The sequence below is a fragment of the Parambassis ranga genome, chromosome 1 (assembly GCF_900634625.1).
Source record: "Parambassis ranga chromosome 1, fParRan2.1, whole genome shotgun sequence".
NCBI lineage: Eukaryota > Metazoa > Chordata > Actinopteri > Ambassidae > Parambassis > Parambassis ranga.
Window position 1 is genome coordinate 13,095,237 of NC_041022.1, and position 19,188 is coordinate 13,114,424.

Sequence of the window (19,188 nt, forward strand, 5' to 3'; positions counted from 1 at the left end):
AAAAATGCAGAACCAGGACTGTAACTGGATTGTTGAGTCAAGATGCGTTGAAGTAATGCTGCGTATATTAGAAAACAAAAGGCTGAGGAAAAAAAGAAGCAAAAAAAAAAAAAAGAAGAAGAAGAAGCTGAGAAACTGTCCAATAAAAGCAGCAGGGGGTAAAAAAGCTGAGAAACAGGAGACAGGCCAAGGGGGCGCAGTGTAATACCAGCACAAGAACACAGGAGGTACTGTAGCAGGAGCTGCAGGAGAGGTGCTGTTCAAGAGCACAGCAGAAGGAGAGTGTAGAAAAGTTTTGCAATCTCTCTATCTAAAAGGATTTTAAAAAGAGCTGGATGTGCACAAATTAAATAAAACTGATGTTGCAGGAAAAAAAATCTAAAATGATCAAAATCTAAAACAAGCCTCTGGTTTGTTTGCAAAAATATGTAGAAAAAAATATCTTGAAGGAAAAAAAACAACAAAAAATGGTTGGCAAAGCAGCGCGTGCTATTGGTTCAAATCTGATCTGCATAAGACTCACGGAGAGGGAGAGAGAGAGCTGGACAAGGGGGGTGCGGACGGAGGAGAAGAAGAAGAAAAAAAAAAACAAAAACAAGAGGACCGAATCAATGTTGGAAGACTGTGCACGACCGCTGGCAAACCCGAGTGCAGCTTCTTTTTTCCCCCTCTTTCTCTCCAACTCTGTCTCTCTCTTTCTCTCTTCCTCTCCACTTTCCGTCTCTAACCATTGACTGAGTCTGTGCCAACATGCAGAGGGCCCACCTATTTGGCATCGAATCTCAAACAGCCCAGCCAATACGCACGCTCCCAACGCTGAAAGGGAGGGAAGAGAGAGATGGCAGAGGGAGAAGCAAAGAGGTGGGGGTGTGGATAGTTGGTGGCTGGCAGAGGAGAGAGGGCGGGGGGTGGATTGTGTGTGGTGCAGGCAGAAGGCACGTCATTAGCCAAATAGACAAGTTCCAATCTAGTGCAAAGGCAAAGTCCAGAGGATATTAATTTTACATGCATCCAGACTGCACCCGCCTTCTAAAGCTTACCTCCCATGTTTCCCTCCCCTCCCTCACCGCCTTCGTCACCAACATGGTCACAGCCATCCCAACAAACCAGCAACTCGCTCTCCAACTAAACACCCCCCCACCCCCCACCAACGCCTCCAGAAACACCCCCCACTCTCTCTCTCTCTCTCTCTCTCTCTGCTCGCGTTACACCACCTTGGCATGGGATGGCATGAGAAAACACAGACCCAAAATCCCACTAGACCCTGAGACCAGCAGCTGCTCCTGGATTTACCACACAAACAAAGAGAGGAGGGGGAAGAAAAAGCCCCCCCCCCCAAACAAAAAATACCATCCAAAAACATGCTCTCCTGTTTCAAAATGCACTCTTACATCCAAACTGGCCCCTTCTCCTCCTCTCTCCTTTTTTGTTACTCCACTTTAATAGCTCCAGCAGCACAGACACTGAAACACATTAAAAGTTCTGTTACCAAATTAGAGAGCAATCCCATTTGTGGGTGTGAGACAGGATTCAGTGGACAATAATGGCTGGAAATGCTGTGGTGAGCAGCTTCATATGTTAATCTGTTTACTAACAGCAAGCAGATATTCAAACTGTCCAAAACTGGCTATACAGCTTCCTGTAATACGCAAAGCTTAGTCCAATGCTTTTCTTTCAGATATGCTGGTCTTCGTAACAGTAAAAAGAATATAGTGGCCGGTAAATTGCCCATATTTTCATCGTGTTGTATTATGGAGAACACAAAGACTCATAATTGGGACCCAAGAGCAGCAGAAACTGAGGGAGTACAGGTCTTTGTAGCTGCCCTGGACAGCGCATCGCCTCGTCCTCATTGGCTGACCCATATGACCTCACAGGGACAAGCTGTGCCCAGTGCACCATGGGAAAAATATTTGACACAAAGGCTTTCACCAAGGACCAATTCAACATAATCGGATGCGTTTGTCAGAAAAATAATATCTCTGTGATGGGCTGATGCGAAATACGTATGGGGGCACTCTTCTCATTAGAACTGCATTTAAATGTCATGCTTGCAATTTCCAAAAAGAAGGAACTCATTGCTCATTTATGCCATCCAAATAACATGAATTAGTCCATGAGCCTCGCAGAAATCATAGACATTGTCAAAACTGGAATCTCGACAGTGGGCAGCCATAAAAAGCTAACTTGTCACGTGGCAAAGTTGAGGGCCTGGCCATTTGATTGTGGGTTGAAGCCCCCTGCTGTGCAACGGGACAGGCTGTCTGTGTGAATGCCCTACAAAGGCCAAAGTCTTCTGGTTGGCCAGACCATCAGATTTAGCCTGGCCTGCTCCCTCTGTCAGTGTCTGACAGAGGAGCTGCAGCCTGGATGACTGGCTGGTCCACGGACAGGCTGGCAAGCTGGTTGTTAGGTTGGCTGAAAGGCTACATGACTGGCTGAGTGAATGACTGGTTGGCTACCCAGGTGGGTAGCTAGCTGGCTGGTTGGTTTGCCTGACTGGCTGACTGGCTTGTCAATGCTACAGGAGGGGGGAGGGGGGAAGGGAGGGGGGTGCAGACCCCATCTGGACTGGGCTGAGCCAGGCCTGGTGCTGATTGTTCACGCTAACATACGCCTGCCTCACTCAGCTACTCTGGAAACTGGAGAAAAATGTGGGAAAGAGAGAAGATAGTGGAGGTTAAAAAGGAATTGGTACAATTAGAGGATGTGTGTTTTCGAAGAATAATGACAGAGGTGTGTTTGCCACTTATTTAAAAAGACTGAAGGGACCTAGACGTGTTGTCATGAATGGGCTACAGCCAAAGAAAAGGAGTGATATATGCCAAGTACTGCTGTCACTTCCTGTAATATTATCATACTATTACTGACAGGCAAAATGATAATAACCAAGATTATCAGGGAAATCAAAACCTCTCCTTTGTCCATTCAAACTAGTAACACATTTTCTTTTGTGGCTAGCAGCCCTGCAACATTTTTTTTCAGTAACATAGCTCTTATTGAATTTTCATGCAACAAAAAGAGGATAAAAACTGACAGAAACCTAATACAAGCCTACAAGTTAATCCATATTATTAAGCAAATACTACTTGTATGAACCATGTAATCCTGAAAAAAAATCCCCCCTTTTTAAAATCGCTTAGTTAAATCTGCTACCAGGCCTATTATGATCATAAACTGGACCAAATGCAAAATTATACATAACAACATAGCACAGGCATTGAGGTCTGTGCACAATTGGCAGTTAAGGCAGAATCTTTTATGATTTTGGCCAAGAAATGAGTCTGTGTGGCACCCTGCTATTTAATGTGTCCTTTTTTTGACATTTTGCAAACCCACATTTCCTTCAGCTCATTAGAGAAGGAAGGTTTCTCCTGTGTGCCCAGAGTTCTTCAGCACAAAACAAAATAGTGGCAGTTTTTCAGGCCTCGGCCGCTGGACTCTGTAGGTATCTGCTCTGCAATAATTTAGGCGAGAGAGCTCATCTTATCTCTGCATGCCATGCTCTGTCTTTCAGAAAATGACGACCTTTGTTCGCCAGGCTGGGCAAGCCAATCTGCACTCCAGCCCTGACATGGTGCAACTCAGAGAGCGGAGAGAGAGAGATGAATGAAAACCACCTCAGGTTTTATTAACAAGGCCAAGCTTGAAGCTGCAGCAACTGCCAAAAATCACAGGACAAAGGGGAACCTGGAAAAGTACAATTAATGCATTCAAGGTTTTTGTGGTGTTAAACAACAAAACAGAACAACAACAGTGCTTAGGGCACCGTGTTGTCATGTTAGGCTGAGAGAAGGAATATCTGAACATAAAATATAACGGTGCAGCAGCCTGAAGACGAGGCCTAGCCTCACTCTAAAGGCGCGTCAGATTCAGGTTTTAACCATCTATAGCTCACATATCATTATTAAGATTTTTTTTAAAGCACACCAACAAACAAACGTGTGTTGTTGTGTTGAATTAAATGAGAATGGGGGCACAGCAACGTTATGTGCTTGGTCTGTCCATCAGCCCAAAACGGGCGGCGGCACCACGTTTTTTAAACTTTTTAATAAAATACACAAATCATAGCCCCGCCTAAAATACACAAAAGAAGCTTAACGTTGTCATCATGTTCAGCTTATAATGATAAATCTCCTCAACAGCGGCTGATAGCATACCTTCACCCGGACGGGACGGTGCCCCTGCTTCCGTCGGTCTGTCTGTAAATTACCTTATTTAGTGGCTCCATAAAAATATAACATTCGTCTTTTACACGCGTGAATAGAATAAGAATGTGTAAAATGTTTAAATGTTCTCTTTTTCTTTCCCACTAGCATACTGTATACTGTCCTGCGTTTTGCTGGCGACTGTGAGTTGCACAGGAGCGGCCTACGGTAACAATAAAGGTCAAAATTAATCCTAAAAGGCGAAAGGGTTCAAAAAAGTGCGGTGGCCGTGAAAAAGGTGAATAACTCAGATAAACACTATGTAAAATGTGACCTCAGTGAACGGAGACAATAACCAAAAGGAGGAAAATCAGTCAGATGAAGCGTTTCTGCAGCTTCCCACCTTAACTTGTCTCACATTTACCACAATAACATATTAATACATGCACATTTTCACATATTTAGTTAATACTTTTAAGTATATGTTAAAAAAAAGACTAACAGTCCCTGTATGTGGGCTTTATTTTCATAGTTATTTTAACAAGCTTAACTCTGGCCTGTTTCCCACAGTGTTGTACAGCTCTAATAATAAGCAATTAGTAATAAGTAACCTGAGATGAATTTATGTTATTAATTCCTAAGCAAATAAAAATCAAAGAGCTAAATATATACACAGGACATGTGGGAAGAAAGTCAGGTCATATATTTAGGCCTGTTTGATGCCACGTGCTGCATGGTGAGAACACCTTTGTAGGTCAAAAACAGGCCTTCAATTTGTTCTCACACGGTTGTGGGCTTATTTCAGGCATTTGGCATTATATTAAAGCATACATACTTTTCTTCCTTTATCTACAAAAAACCTGAATGGAACAAGTACAAAAACAATTTTTCAAACAATTTCGAAATGAAACGGATAAAGTAAATTATAAAGCCTTTAAAAAGGGCTTTTTATAAAATCACGAACAACCAAATAATATAAATGTCCTAAAATGTTTCTTTTTGGTTTTAAAATCTTTTTAAATTCAACAAACAAACACATCAATAATAAAAACTTGAAAATCTAATCTAATCTAAAATGTATTTTTTAAATATTTGTCTCAATAATTCAATAATTATTATTTATCCCCAATAATATTAATAATAATGATTATTATTATTTACTTTTTATTTTACTTCCATTATTTATATTTAATCTTAAACTACATTATCAAAATGTTACTGCTCATCAGTAAGAACAAACTGGACTGGTATAAACACACAGAAAGAAAGGGGATCACGGCTCGGCTTGTTAGGTCATGTCATGACTGGAATTTTACTTTGTTTGCTGTGCAAAATCACATATTGACAACCATTATGGTGATGTAAGGGAAAGACTGCATGAGATCTGAACCATTTTTCCTGTGTGTGTGTGTGTGTGTGTGTGTAAATATTTCTCTAAAAAACTGAAAAAAGCAACTTTTCCTCCAACCTTTTATGTAGTAATAGGCTTTAAGTAATCCTGTTTATATAAAATAAAAATGAAACAAAAAGCAAAAAAACTTATTTGAGAGGAGTTTCCACATCCCGTTTCTGTTAGAGGCACAGGGGGGGAACAGAAGAGAAAGGTGTGCAGAGAGAAGGCCTGACTAGTGGTGAGTAACACCCTGCCATTAAGAGGTGATGGTTTAGCAACCTCACAAGCCTCAAGGAAATAAAATAATTATGGAGAGGTTCACATAAACTGCTATTTCCTTGGGAATTCTCATGAAATACAGCACATCCTTTTTTTAAATTATTTTTTTACAGACCTATACGCATGTATTCACACACACTGTGAAATGTCCTCCTTAACTTCTGATCACTGCCAGGGCCTCGGTTCACATCCAGCTCCAACCCTTTATTCATCCATTCTAATCCCTGGAAGAAAAAAAAACTTCCTCTCTTTCTCCCATCGGCACAAATTGATGTTAAAAGTGTGTCTGCGCATCGTTTGTAATTACGCCTGTTTACACACTGAAGCATTACTATGTGTGAAAGTCTGGAAGCCATTTGTGGCATGAGGCTGAGAGAGGGAAAGGCAGAGCGAGTGAGCGAGCGAGCGAGCTTTAAACAGCTCCAGAAACACAAGGACTGATAGCAAGCCGGGGCTTCTGACATGACTGCAGACCTGGGTAGTATTATACTGAAATATGTTTTCTCTATTGTGCGACGGGTTTGTCTGGCCAGATTCAAAAGCAAGTGCATGAAAGATAACATCAGGGGCTATTTATAATTTCTGTTAAAAGAATCTAAAATTTGTTCAGCCAGATTTTTTGAGGTTTTTATGGGTTTTATATGACTCATAAAATACAGTTATACAGTTAATTATACACAGAACTCTAACCTCCCAGATTTTAAATTGAAAATATTTGTAGCAGTGGATTTAATTTGTAGTAGCAAGAATGCATTTTGAGATTGATTTTTCTAAAATGCTTTAAAGAAGACTGCGTGAAACATTATACATGTATGCCTCATGATGCAAAGACAGATTTTTATCTTTAGATTCAGATAACGGAGCCGTCAGACAGAATGTTTCTTTTAGGAATGATGTTTTGTGGTATAAATAAAACTGGGTAAAATTACAGATTTCAAACTAAATTAGGAGATTCTGGCGCTGCATGTAACAAACAATGATTTAATAAACCAATTCAGCATGAGGCTACAGTTAGCTGGGACAGTGTAGGATTACATGGAGGCCAAACTAAGTGAATTCATATAGACTGCTGCATGTGTACCGTATGTGTTTACATTGAAGTGGGTTTTTTTTGTAGTGTCACTAAGTACACACACAGTCACATACTGTTGGTGCATTTTCCAACAGGACATTGCAGTAAAACTAGGTACAGCATTTCCCCTTGACAAGGGCAGCCATTCCTGATAAGGTCAAGTAGGCAGTGTGACACTTAGAGTGTGTGTCTGTGTGTGTGAGTGAGTGAGCAGGGTGGTGGCAGCTTTCTGCTTCAACTACACAAGACATGTCTCTCGCTTTCAGTCCGACTCCAAGCCGAGGCTGCAAACACACACACACACACACACACCTACGTTGTTCCAGTCGGCACATGCCAGCGGCACAGACTGGCTACCATGCCCTGTCTACAGCTGCAGCAAGGGCTTTGAACCTCATGGTTAGCAAATACAGCAGGAATCAAGCAGATAATGAAACCCGATATCCCCTCCCCTCTATTCCCTGCTCCAGCAGTAGCCAAGGCCTGCTACTTCTCGCACAAGAGATGCACTATTGAGAGACTTTCTCTCTCACTCTTTCACTCCCCCTCATTCTTTTATTCCACCCTGGTCCTCGTTCTGCCAGTCGGCAAGGCGAAATGCCAACCTCTCCCCAAAGCCGGGCAGAGTGCCCTCACCCTTTATGCAAATGCTTCACCACTAGCCCAACTCACACATTCATTTTGTGCCCCCCCCCATCCCACCATCACCTACTCCATTTCTTTCACCTCTTACTCTGCAAAATCCTTCTTTCTCCAATACTTTTCCTCTTTCCTGTACTTCACATTGTTGTCACACTTGCGCGCTCTCTCCATCTAAATTGCTATCCATCGTTTAGCATCTCTCATTTTGCCCCCCACCCTCTACCTCTTCACTTCTGTCACTGTGCGACACCACTCCTTCTCTTGCTGCCTCTCTTTTGCTCAGCTTGATTCATCCAGACTCAAACTTGTACACTCATTCCTCGGCCCGTGCCAGACAGGCAAGTGCAGAATCTCCCTTTACCCTCTCTCTTTCTCACACACACAGCCACTCATGCCTCGACTCATGCCGTGGTACTTCCCTTAAAGGGAAAGCATGTCCTGCAAACAGTTCTTTCATTTATCGGTTGCAGTTTGTATAACCATTAAACCACCTGTGATCATTTAGAACAAAGTAGATTTTTTAATTAAGCCCTTTAAACATACAGTACCTTCGCTATAAATGTCTTCTTCTGTACTGTGTTCCCATAGGACACAAGAATTCATATGCTTCAATGTTAAAAATATTGGAATCTGTAAAAACACTTTTTTTTAACTTTAAACAAAACTGTTTTCTTTGTTTGTTGCATTTTATGGGGAATACCTCCAACAAAACTCTACTCCTGGTGACCATTTGGTGACTGCAAATGTTTGAAACTGACCCTTTTACATTACCATCCTATTTCCACATGGCTGAGCTCCCTATCAGGGACACTGAAGCTTGTGGATTTAATTCTGCTTATTGTATTCGCTGGAGTTTTGCCTGTGCTGGGTTGGCACTGTGAGGGTTAAATGGTGCCCGCTCCCTGTGGCATGATATGAGCTGGGCCTCTGCCTGTGCACTCTGCCTTGTCTGTGCTGACTTGGTTAGTGTTAGGGGTTAAGAGTGGGTGTCTGCTCCAAGTGGCTTCCTATGTGACTCTGATCCCATTAAGGTTAAAAGGTCTTTGTTCCATATGGCCTCCTGAGAGATGGGTCTTAATCTCTGCTATGCTTGACAGAGTTTGGGTTAAAGTGAGACGGGCTCTTGATATAATAACAAGTTATTCTTGACTCTGAGCTGGCAAGGTGAGGGTTAAAGGTCGCTCTGCCCATTTTTGAGTGGCATTCCCTATAGGGCGACCGCTGCGCCAGTCCGGAAGAAACAGAGGACACACAAACACATGGCAAGGCAGGAGACAAAGAGCCCTCACAACCACACACACACACAAAGACAAGTGCACAACGACTAAATCATTCTGAAATCCTCTCAAACCAGTGCTTTTCTTTTTTAAACATGTATCCACCAACAAAGCCAGGGGAGGACGGACAGATGCAGACGGGCGCCTCTGGGAGCATGTGTGTGCAGTTATCTCCTCTGTGACCACGCTGACTTCCACAGCCTAAACTACCACCTCGCACAGACCTCAGGAGCACCACAGTACCACAGGCAGACAGCCATAAGTACATGTCCTCAGAGGGGACATAAAATGGAGGAAACCCACCTCGATAAAAAGGCACCTCACAAAACAGGCCACAGAGGGGGGAAAAAATAAGGCGGGAACAAAAAGAAAGAGCTGTACGCTGATCCAAGTTTAAATTAGGTTAGGGCTGCATATATACCAACAGAAAATGTATACATGAAAAGCAGTGTTCTCATCTCCAGTGTACATGCATTTTACACTACAGTATACCCCACTTGATAGGTTGCACCTGTAAACCTTTAAATCTAACCTTATTACGCTGAGACATGGAATAGCATGTAAATGAAATACTGTAAACGTTTAACCGAATGTGCCTGATCATTTTTTTCATAGTTGTAAAAAAAATCCTAACTGTGATAAATGTTCTTATTCTGCCATATTATTTTTTTAGCTAACAGTACTGTTTGGCTGAAAGCTGATAAACCTTCAGCAAAACTGGTCCGGTATGACATACCAGTCAGCCTCCATTTATAAACATGTGATTGTATGAAAAGATAGTATCACAGAAAAGTGAGCCAGAAGGAAAGAGCTGGACTGAAAGCAGCAAGAGCTGCCACGTCAGATGCTGCTGAGGCTTCTTGGCTGTCAGGACTGAAAAACACACGTACATATACACACACACAGATCCACACACACAAAGGAGGGGTTGCCTTTGCAGTGCTGTTTGGGGAGTTGGAGTCATCAGCCAAGCTTGACACCCCTGCTCGGTGTAGCCATCACCGCTGTCTCTCTGTGAGTCAACATGGATGGAGCCGCTCCATCACCACCACCAACAACAACAACAACACACATACAGGTCCTAATAATAAAACAAGCAAATCCCTCACTCCAGTTAGGACTGCTCCTGGATTTGCGCTTATCATTTGGTTACACTCTTCAAGCATTTGAAATAAATGTTTTCTTTCCCAAATTTCAGTATTTGAAAGATTTAAAAAAAAAACTTCAAGCCATGACCAAATTGTAACAGCACTGTATGCAAAACTCACACGCACAAAGAGGACAGCACAGTATCCGCTGGATCACATGCAAAAAAGGATTTGGCCCTGTCTTTATTTAGACTAGCTTTCCAATTCTTGGAGAAATTGCATTATTGAGTACAACAACGCCATTGTTTCAGCAAATTTTAGTGGGGCTGTCAGCTTTATGTATTTGCAGAAAAGAATATTTTAAATGTGAACACCATTTCTCAATGTGAAGCAGAGAGAAGGCTCTTGTGCGAGAAACGTGATTCTTCAGATAACACTTGGCATCATTTGCCTACTCTAAGTACTGTAATATGGTTATGATGCATTAGCATTCCTTCACATCAACAAAAGAAACCCAATATGTGTATATCAAGCATTTTAGTCAGAAGGTAGAAAAAGGGAAATGGGTGATGAAAACGGAGAGCCAGGTAAAGGCTTAGCATTAAGAGGTGATTGGGAGTAAGAAGTTGTCCGATGAGCAGCATTCCAACGGACAAAGCCTGCTGAATGGTGAAACTGTTTGAGATAGCCTGTGCTGTTCTCAGGAGAGACGGGCAGGGAGTTAGTAAAGTGGCTTTTAAGCTCACCAAATCCAACATATCCCAGATAAGACTGTGGCTCTTCCTGAGGGAATGAAACAGAGATGAGTGGAGAGGGGGCTGGAAAGAATGAGGTAAAACGGAGAAAAGAAGCGGTTGAAGTAACAGATGTAATGAGAGTGAGGGAGGAGGAAGGGGAGCTGAAGGATGAGAGAGAAAAACAGCCAAAGATAAGCAAAAAAAAACAGAGAAATGAAGTGTATGGAAAGTGAGAGCATATTTTCAGAGGAGCGCACAATGTGAGTGTCGGTGTTGGTTGATCCGTCTCATACAGAGAAGCGAATGAACCCAAAGACACTGAGCAGCCCTGCCTGCTTCTCCAGCAGGATTTTATCACCTGCGTGAAAGGCAGCCTGAATACACACCGGCCAGCATCATCAATCTCTGCTGCTGCCGCATCATGTGAGGAGCCTGTGGATTCTTTATACATACTTTTTAGAGTTTGGATAACAGTATAATATAGAGTATTTTTTTTGCATACATACACTATGTTGTACATGGAAAAAAAAAAGACAGGAGACAGGTGCACACACATAGGCCATAGCGCAGAGTCAACAAACAAGGGTCCATTTTTAATCACCCTAGTTTGTTTATTTAGCAGTGGTCAGGTTTTAACTTATAAACCCTCTAAACTCCATTGCAAAATTCCTCCTTTTAGACTCCAGAGAGAACATTCAAACAGTATTAATTCCTCTGCTGGGAAAAGGGACGGCCTTTTCCCGGAGCAATCCATAACATCTGAATATAAAAATAAATATGAAGCGCGGGCTAAAGTGAGAAAGGGAAAAAAAAAAAAAACCTGCCGGGAAGTTTGATGGTGGTGTATGTTTTTCCTCAGTTTCACCAGCAACATTTGACTCTATTCTCTCAGTCTTTTAGAGCAGTACCACCATTTTTCTTTTTCTCTTCTTCTTTTCATCAGTCTCGTCATTATTAAGCCTCCCCTTTCTGTCTCATTTATCTTTTCCTTTGCTCCCTCTCTCCCTCTCTGCTGGACGCCCCTGTGGCAGTTAACACACCACAAGCCAGAGGGAGGACCGCAAGAATGCTTAAATCAGCATAATTAGGCCTGTGTGTACTTTAAACACACACGTTTCCCCCAAGCCTGGACCCATGCCACCCGTACACCGCTGTGTACGCAGCCACAGCCTGTCTCTTTGAGTCAATAAACACAAACATATCAGCAGTCAGTCTCACGAACGTTTACACACATAAATACATATGCAACACATGAGGTGAAAAATGATGCAGTCTCCTTCTTCCACCCAACTTTATCCCACCAGCTAAAGCTACCACCCTCATACAGCTGTCACCCTTCCCTGGCCCAAACCGCCATCACCGCACTAACACAGTTTGACCCTTTACACTGTGTAGCTGAAGCGGAGGAAGGAAAATCAGTTTAATATGGGGCTCTGCACTGAAACGTTACACGTTTGTTGAAAAATTTCCATAAGCAAGGCCGGTAAGAATTAAGCATGAGCTTGCAGTAAAACAATGGCAGAGATCTTGGTTGAGTTTGTGGTTTTGTCCCACACACACACATCTGTATGTGTTTTAGGTTTCAGTGGTGCATTAACAAACAACAAGCCTCCAAGCGAATCCAGGGTGCCCAGCTGCATACGGGGATTATCAGTAGTCATTACAGACCATTTAATAATAATCACCACCATCAAAAACGAATCAGTCCGAACATGTGACATTCAGACGGCACAAGTAGATGATGTTAGCAAAGATGAGGACCAATTAGACAATATTTGGCATTTCATCTTATTTAAAAAGTCAAACAGGGGACCCACACTGCCCAGTGTTGTCTTTATCTGCCTCCTTGTGCTGCTGATCATGTGTGTCAGTGAATCCTTGTGTGAGATAGAACACGAGATCCACAAGCTTGCATTATCTTTCATTAGGAAAGTGTGAAAGTCAGCAAGCACGACCGGCTTTAAAGCCATCTAATGAAAACACAACACAAAGTCCAAAAGGAGGGAGTGTTAGGCTTCTAATGGAGCTTCAGGTGTAGACAGACACAGAGAGGAGACATGAACTTGCCTGAACAAACCACCACGCACATTAAAAACTGAATTTTGCTATCAATAAGCGCTTAGCATAAAAGACTTGATCACTAATAATTTATTCTAAATTTTCTAATGGTGTACAGACAGAACACACACTCCTGTAGTGAACAGTACAACAGGGTTGCCATGGTGTTTATTGTCTTGAAAGGAAAACATGACTCAATTTAATTTCAATTTTTAACATCAGCTGCCTCAAAAAGAGATACATTTTATATGTCCTCTGTTTGCTTTCCTTTTGGCATAACACTCCTGAAAAGTGATCAGAATGCCATGCTCGGTCTACTTATAAAAATATTTTGTCAGCAGCATTTGATCAAAGTGGTGTGATACTGTTTATATGAGGGTACACACTGAAAGCTAGCCACAAAGAAACCACTTTGTGTGTCTCTCTCCCCCTCTGTCTGTCTGTCTCTCTAACACACACACACTCATTTCTCTGTTTGTGTGCTCACACAGCTGTGGATCTTGTGCAGGGTTCAACCAAGGTAAAGATATGGTATATTACGCAATGGCTTATAGATTTTTCCACCCCTGGCGAGCTGCCAGCGCTCTCAACAGGAGTGTGTGAGACAGAAAGAGAGGGGAAGAGAGAGACAGAATCAGAGAGCAGCACACTTTGTTCCACAAAGTCTGATTCAACTGCATGCACTGGCTGCTAATGGGGCTACAGGACTCTACGACCAGTAGTTACACTCTGGAGATCGGACTGGACAAAAGAGCGTATGTGTGTTCTTGATAATAGCGGGTTGAAACCGTATTGCTGCACAGAGATCAGAGGATTGTTGATGGATATATGTCAAATGTGTGCCGGAGTCCCGGTGGATTTTTTTAGCTATCACTGCTGTGGATTGCTGCTGCTGCATGGTCTAACTGGTTCCCACACACACACACACACACACACTGCAGGCAAAAATAAATGACCTTAGGCAGTCATTCAACACAGTAGGGTGCTGTGACTATAAAGTCTACCCTATGCATGCTCCATCAACATTTTAAAGGTACAGTAAACATGCTGAACATTCATCAGTTACGGCTTGTCTATGTTTATTCTACAATTTGTAACTTTTGGTGTGTGCAGAATTTTTCAATAGAGCAAAATAAGCGTCAATATTTTCTCAGTGGAATTGCACAAATAAATGTCTTTGACGTGAACAACAACGACGAAAAACAAATTTAAAAAAAAACCTCTAATGTGCATGCATGACAGACATTTCAGTGCAAGCGCTACTTCCAAACTGAGACTTGGACGCGTCGGCCCAATCTGTTTTGAATCAGACACTCGCCTGTCAGGATGATCAATCTGAATGTTTTCGTGATTTACTTACCCGAGTACGTGACATGCATATGTTAATGAAACTTGTACGCTTCTCATATCAGTCCCGTCCATATTTTCCCGCCTGGATTAAGGAGGCAGACATACTGTTCACACACAAGGCAATAGACGCATTCACTGAGCTGATTTGGCCTAGATTTTTCACACACCAAGGTTTCCCTTACTCTTTTAATTGGGCTCTTGATGCTCGACATAGGGTGTACTTCCTCTAATTAGCTATATCTATAGCGTATGGGAGGGCGATGAATGCATGCATGTGTAAAATCCTCTTTTGAGCAACTCCAAACTAACTAAGAGCTTTAATTTCACGCTAGGCTGCATTGTCCCATTCAGTGGGGTTACCCTCACAAAAAAAAGCCTCTGAGAAAATCAAAAAGAACGAAAAACACACCAATGGGTCACAGAGGAGGGGAGGGGGGGCAGAGAAAGACACAGAGTGAGAGGGAGAGACAAACAACAACAACAACAACTGAAGCTCATCCTAGAACAATAGAGATCCCTCACTAACCGTTACTTCTCTTTTAAAGGGAGCTAATTGAGGAGGTGGTGGGGGAGGAGGAGGAGGATGAAGGTGAAGGGGAGTCTGTCCCAAGCAGCTGCAGAAAGAGTGCTCACTGGCTCTTAGATCTTCTCAACCATTGATTCCTTATTGATGATTTAATCACTTGCAGACAAACTGAAATGTTTTTGTGGACGATGAGCTGTCGCACAATTACATTTTCAAACCTAAGAAAAAAGAATAATCCCTTGCACAGGGAGGATATCAGTAAATTACTTTATACGTCTAATTCTTACAACCAAAGAATATTATTATATCACTGAGGAATAAGTGTGTATTTTTTATTTTGGCGCACCTGCTGCTCTCGCATGACAAAAACTGTCAAAGGCCGAACTGAGAGATGTGATTTTGCTGCTCCGCCACACAACCATCTATCTGTCTGTAACACATGTGACTATTGAGTCTGATTTCAGACGTGTGTATGTGTGTGTGTGTGTGTGTATGTGTATACAATAGATGTGTGGCCCTTATGGCTCGGTAAACAAGGACTGTATCTCACACCAACATAAGACCGCTATAGGGGCTGCCTGCTTCCACTGGCCACAGATCAGCCTAAACCTAATCCACACTAGAAGGCAGAGAACACGGGAGTGTTGAGTGGAAACACACATTCACATGGACGCACGCAAACACACATATCAGTCGCACAAACACAGGCCCATCCATCCAAGGGACAGCCACCTATTACCCTGTTGTGCCAACTGCCTCAGTTAAGCATGATAAATCCATTTTCTATGGGCGGTCAGCAAGAGTGCACAGATAAGGGATAAGCAGAGCACACACACACACACACCGGCTGGACCGTCCACCAGCTACCACAAAGCGTTTGCGTGGAGGCCTTCTAGGCCCTCCTAAAGGCAAATTTCCATGTTTTTACTGCAATTCAGTGCACATGGACTTATATTTATATACAATATTATTACAATATTACCATGAATGTTTAAAAGTAATTTTTTCTAAATCAAAATACACTGACACACTGACACAGACGTGTGCCATTTCCCACTTCCCTGTGCTCTTTCCTCCATCCCTGCCTACCAGCTCTTAGTCTGGGCCAAGAAGTGTAAGGTGGACCTGGTCTGCCTCCAGCAAAAAGGATGAATAAGTAACAAGAACACAGTGTACCCCTGGGTTCTGCCTACAACCCACCGCCTGCCTGCCTGCCTGCCTGCCTGCCGTTGGCCTGCATTTGGCAGGCCACTTTTTCCCTGCTTACCGTCCACTACAGCAAACCTATTCTCCACTGTCTGTGCAGTGCCTACTAACTAGCTCTGTGTGAGCAGGATTAACAGTGTGTGTGTGTGTGTGTGTGGTGCAAAGTGACGCCGGCAAGGCTCGGTATGTTACCAGATCATCTAGGCCCACCTCGGCTTACACCAGCACCACGGCCATCACCATCAGGTCCCAGTGAAACCAGAACCGAGGGCTGACGCAGGAGAGCCACTGGCCCAAAACGGAGCAGCAGTAAGAAACACACATCTACCTTTTGCACACACACACACACACATCTATGAAGTATTGGGCATTGGATGTCTGTTTTTTTTTTGTAAACTCACAGTATCGACTAACATGAAGACAAAAGAAAATTTGGCTTTAAATAAGGGTGTTTAATTTAGAAGATATTTAGAACAATACAACTCCATGCAAACAGCTTGTGTGGGCTCCACACATATTGCCACACAGACTGCATGCTTCTCCATATGCACTGATTCCCATCCACTGATAAAAGTGCTTTTATCTTCATCACCAAAGATGCTGCCTGCATTTTGTTCCCTGTTGCTATGGCTATATGGCATGACTACAGTACGTATAGATTTCTCTCCATTCTTTTAAGTTCTTTGCCAATCGGCACAAGAGCGAAATTCAAGGACTCATTTGATCTGCAAATCTGAAACCTTTAAGAAGTGCATATAATCTGACATGAATCGAGAATCCAGCAAACTTTTCTTCTTCTTCTTCTCCCCCCACCCCCCCCCCCCCCTTTTGCGTGGACCGTGCGGGTAAACAGTTAAACAAATCTCCCGCACATTGTTTTAACATCTCTCGAGTTTGCAGTAAAAAGCCTCAGAAGTTGGCAGTGTCTGCGAAGGGCGCTGTAGCCCTATATTAACAGCCCATCTCATTTGGATAAACGGGACTTAACTGGAGTCTGGAATAATTGATTTCAAAACGCAGCGCATAAAAGTTTTTAATTAACGATGCCTCTTCGACCTTCATTAAAACTTTATGCAAATACATTTCCGTCACAAGGATGTGAAACAATGCCACTCCAGCCCGTCAAAAAAAACACCCTCCTGGTAATGTTTGGCAAGTGCAGCAACAGCACTTTTGGCTGCTCGGGTCCGTCACCTACCAGGCCATTCCAGCAAAGCTTTTATCTGCATTAATAATACATTGTAGATTGTTTACAGCAGTTTTGGATGTTTTCTCTGATTTGTGAATTATTTACTGTGATCAAGAACACGCTCATAATGGAGTCGTTGGACGACAAAAGCAGCACGGTAACAAGTAGTCCGCATTACGCATTCATCATCCATGTGGATGAGGGCGCACACGAAGAAAGAACAACATACAATGCGGCATCAAACCGCAGATCATTAAAGCGATCAGAGCAAATCAAAGGCAAATGTTGGACTCAAGTTTAAATTACAGCAGGATGCAGGGGAGTCTTTGAAGTTAATTTTTGACTGGTGTTATCTTAATATCCTTTAAATACAAATACAGGCTCTCTCTCAAGGAGATATGAGAGAATGCAAACAAATCGGCCCTGCTTGATAGTACACCCGCAGACGCAATAGCAGCAGCAAGTAGATCAATATGTATCGCGCATATGGGCAGCACGCGTCCATGCGGGCGCTCGTGTGAGAGGATCTGCTGCCAATTAATTTTAATTAATGGAAAGAAAGAGGAAACTCGATGCGGACCTCTGCCTCATACCACCAGGCTTGGAAAATTATCTGTACTAAATATGCAGTAGGGCTGTTGGACTTATTTTACGGAGCAAATCAAATACACTATTGATTAGCAAAATGTCTCCTCTCACTGTTTCAAACTCACAGGCGCCAGAAAAGGTCAAGAGATGACCAGAAAAAGCTTCTTTTTTCTGTGAAGTGTTTGATTCTGGTGCAGCCTCGGCGCCTGGCTCTTGATGCAGTACACTGATTAAAAGGGAAATGAAATATATTTTATTGCATTTGAGAAGGATGTCTTTCATGGTTCTGATAAAAAAGAGAGAGAGAAACACGCAGGGGTCGGGTCAGAAGGCCTGAAATAACAGAGACGGAGACGGACAAAGGAAATAATTCGAGTTATAAAGTAGCTCAGAGGGTGAATATGAATTAAAACATAGAAATGTTATAATATCAGAAAATCTGCAATGCAGAACTCTGTACGTTAGAGAAAGAGAGGAAAGCTGGAGGCCGTGACCTCGCTGGGTGACTGAAAATGTAACCCACAGGCCTGAAGCGACACGGATGTGTCTTTATAATGTGAAATCACCTTACTGTATAAATCGCTGCGTTACAATGACAGAGGATCACCTTTTATTCTACTTTACAACTCACCTCGACTAAATCTCTGTATTACAGAACATGGCGGTGTATGTTTAAAAATACCGGTGTTCAAAAAAAGTTACATTCAACTTGATAATTAAATAATACTTTTAGAATCAATAATATAAAAGTTAAAAACACACGTTTAACCGGAGTTAAACTAGAAAAGGCGAGCGGCAGAGGGGAGACACGGACCTGCGGCGGCCTGAAGCTGCATGCTCGGCGCTCCTGCAGCTCTCCTCTGTTAACTCTACAGTGACTGCACTAAACATGAGTGAAGACTGCAAAGCAGAGCAAAAAACAACTTTAAATATGAGCTACATGCAGACTGTTGTCAGGGACATAAAGTGCTGCTCTGCGAGGAAAACTAAAAAGGTCATTAACAGCCTGACCTTTAGCTCTTACACGAGCTGTGATACGATCTGATTTAATTTAGAGATAAAAAGTCACAGTCACACCTTTAAACAAGTCATATTAAGGCTGGAGGAGGAAATGATTTTAAATATCAACAACATTAGTGTGGACCTCGCTTTTTCAAAAATGCTTTAAAAGGTTAATTGGCTTATTTAACTTCACTTAGAGGGAAGACCAAATTGATTTTTTTTGTATAAATATAGCAGGTCCAAGGGTAAATTACAGGGTGTTAAAACTGATAAAAATATAAAATTAGATTTTTCCTTTAAAAAAGTGTTACAGCAGGATTGCAGTGCGTAAAGGAAATGAGGCACAAAAGGTCAGCTCTTTATGGTTCTGTATTTAAGCAAACAGGGCGTGAGGTGAAAATTCAGAGGTAAAAAGCTGGTTTGAAATCTTATCATGTTGTTTTAAAACATGTAAAATAAAATTACACAGCAGTGTAAACCCTTTAGCAGAACCATTACGGCCTTTGAAAATCAAGCACATGAAAACACTACTTTTCTTCTATATATCTACGGATGAATAGCTAAAAAAAAATCTAACCTAAAACCACAACCATCTCACATATTGTAGCTCTGTTGCTTCTATAATGTGAACTT

At 42.3% G+C, this 19,188-nt stretch overlaps 1 protein-coding gene across 10 annotated transcripts in view; it reads right to left on the reverse strand.

The window, feature by feature from the left end:
* The window catches only part of LOC114435676 (nuclear factor 1 X-type-like), a 93,808-nt gene that overhangs the window by 63,792 nt on the left and 10,828 nt on the right, over window positions 1-19,188 (reverse strand). The gene's annotated exons all lie outside the window — the stretch shown is intronic.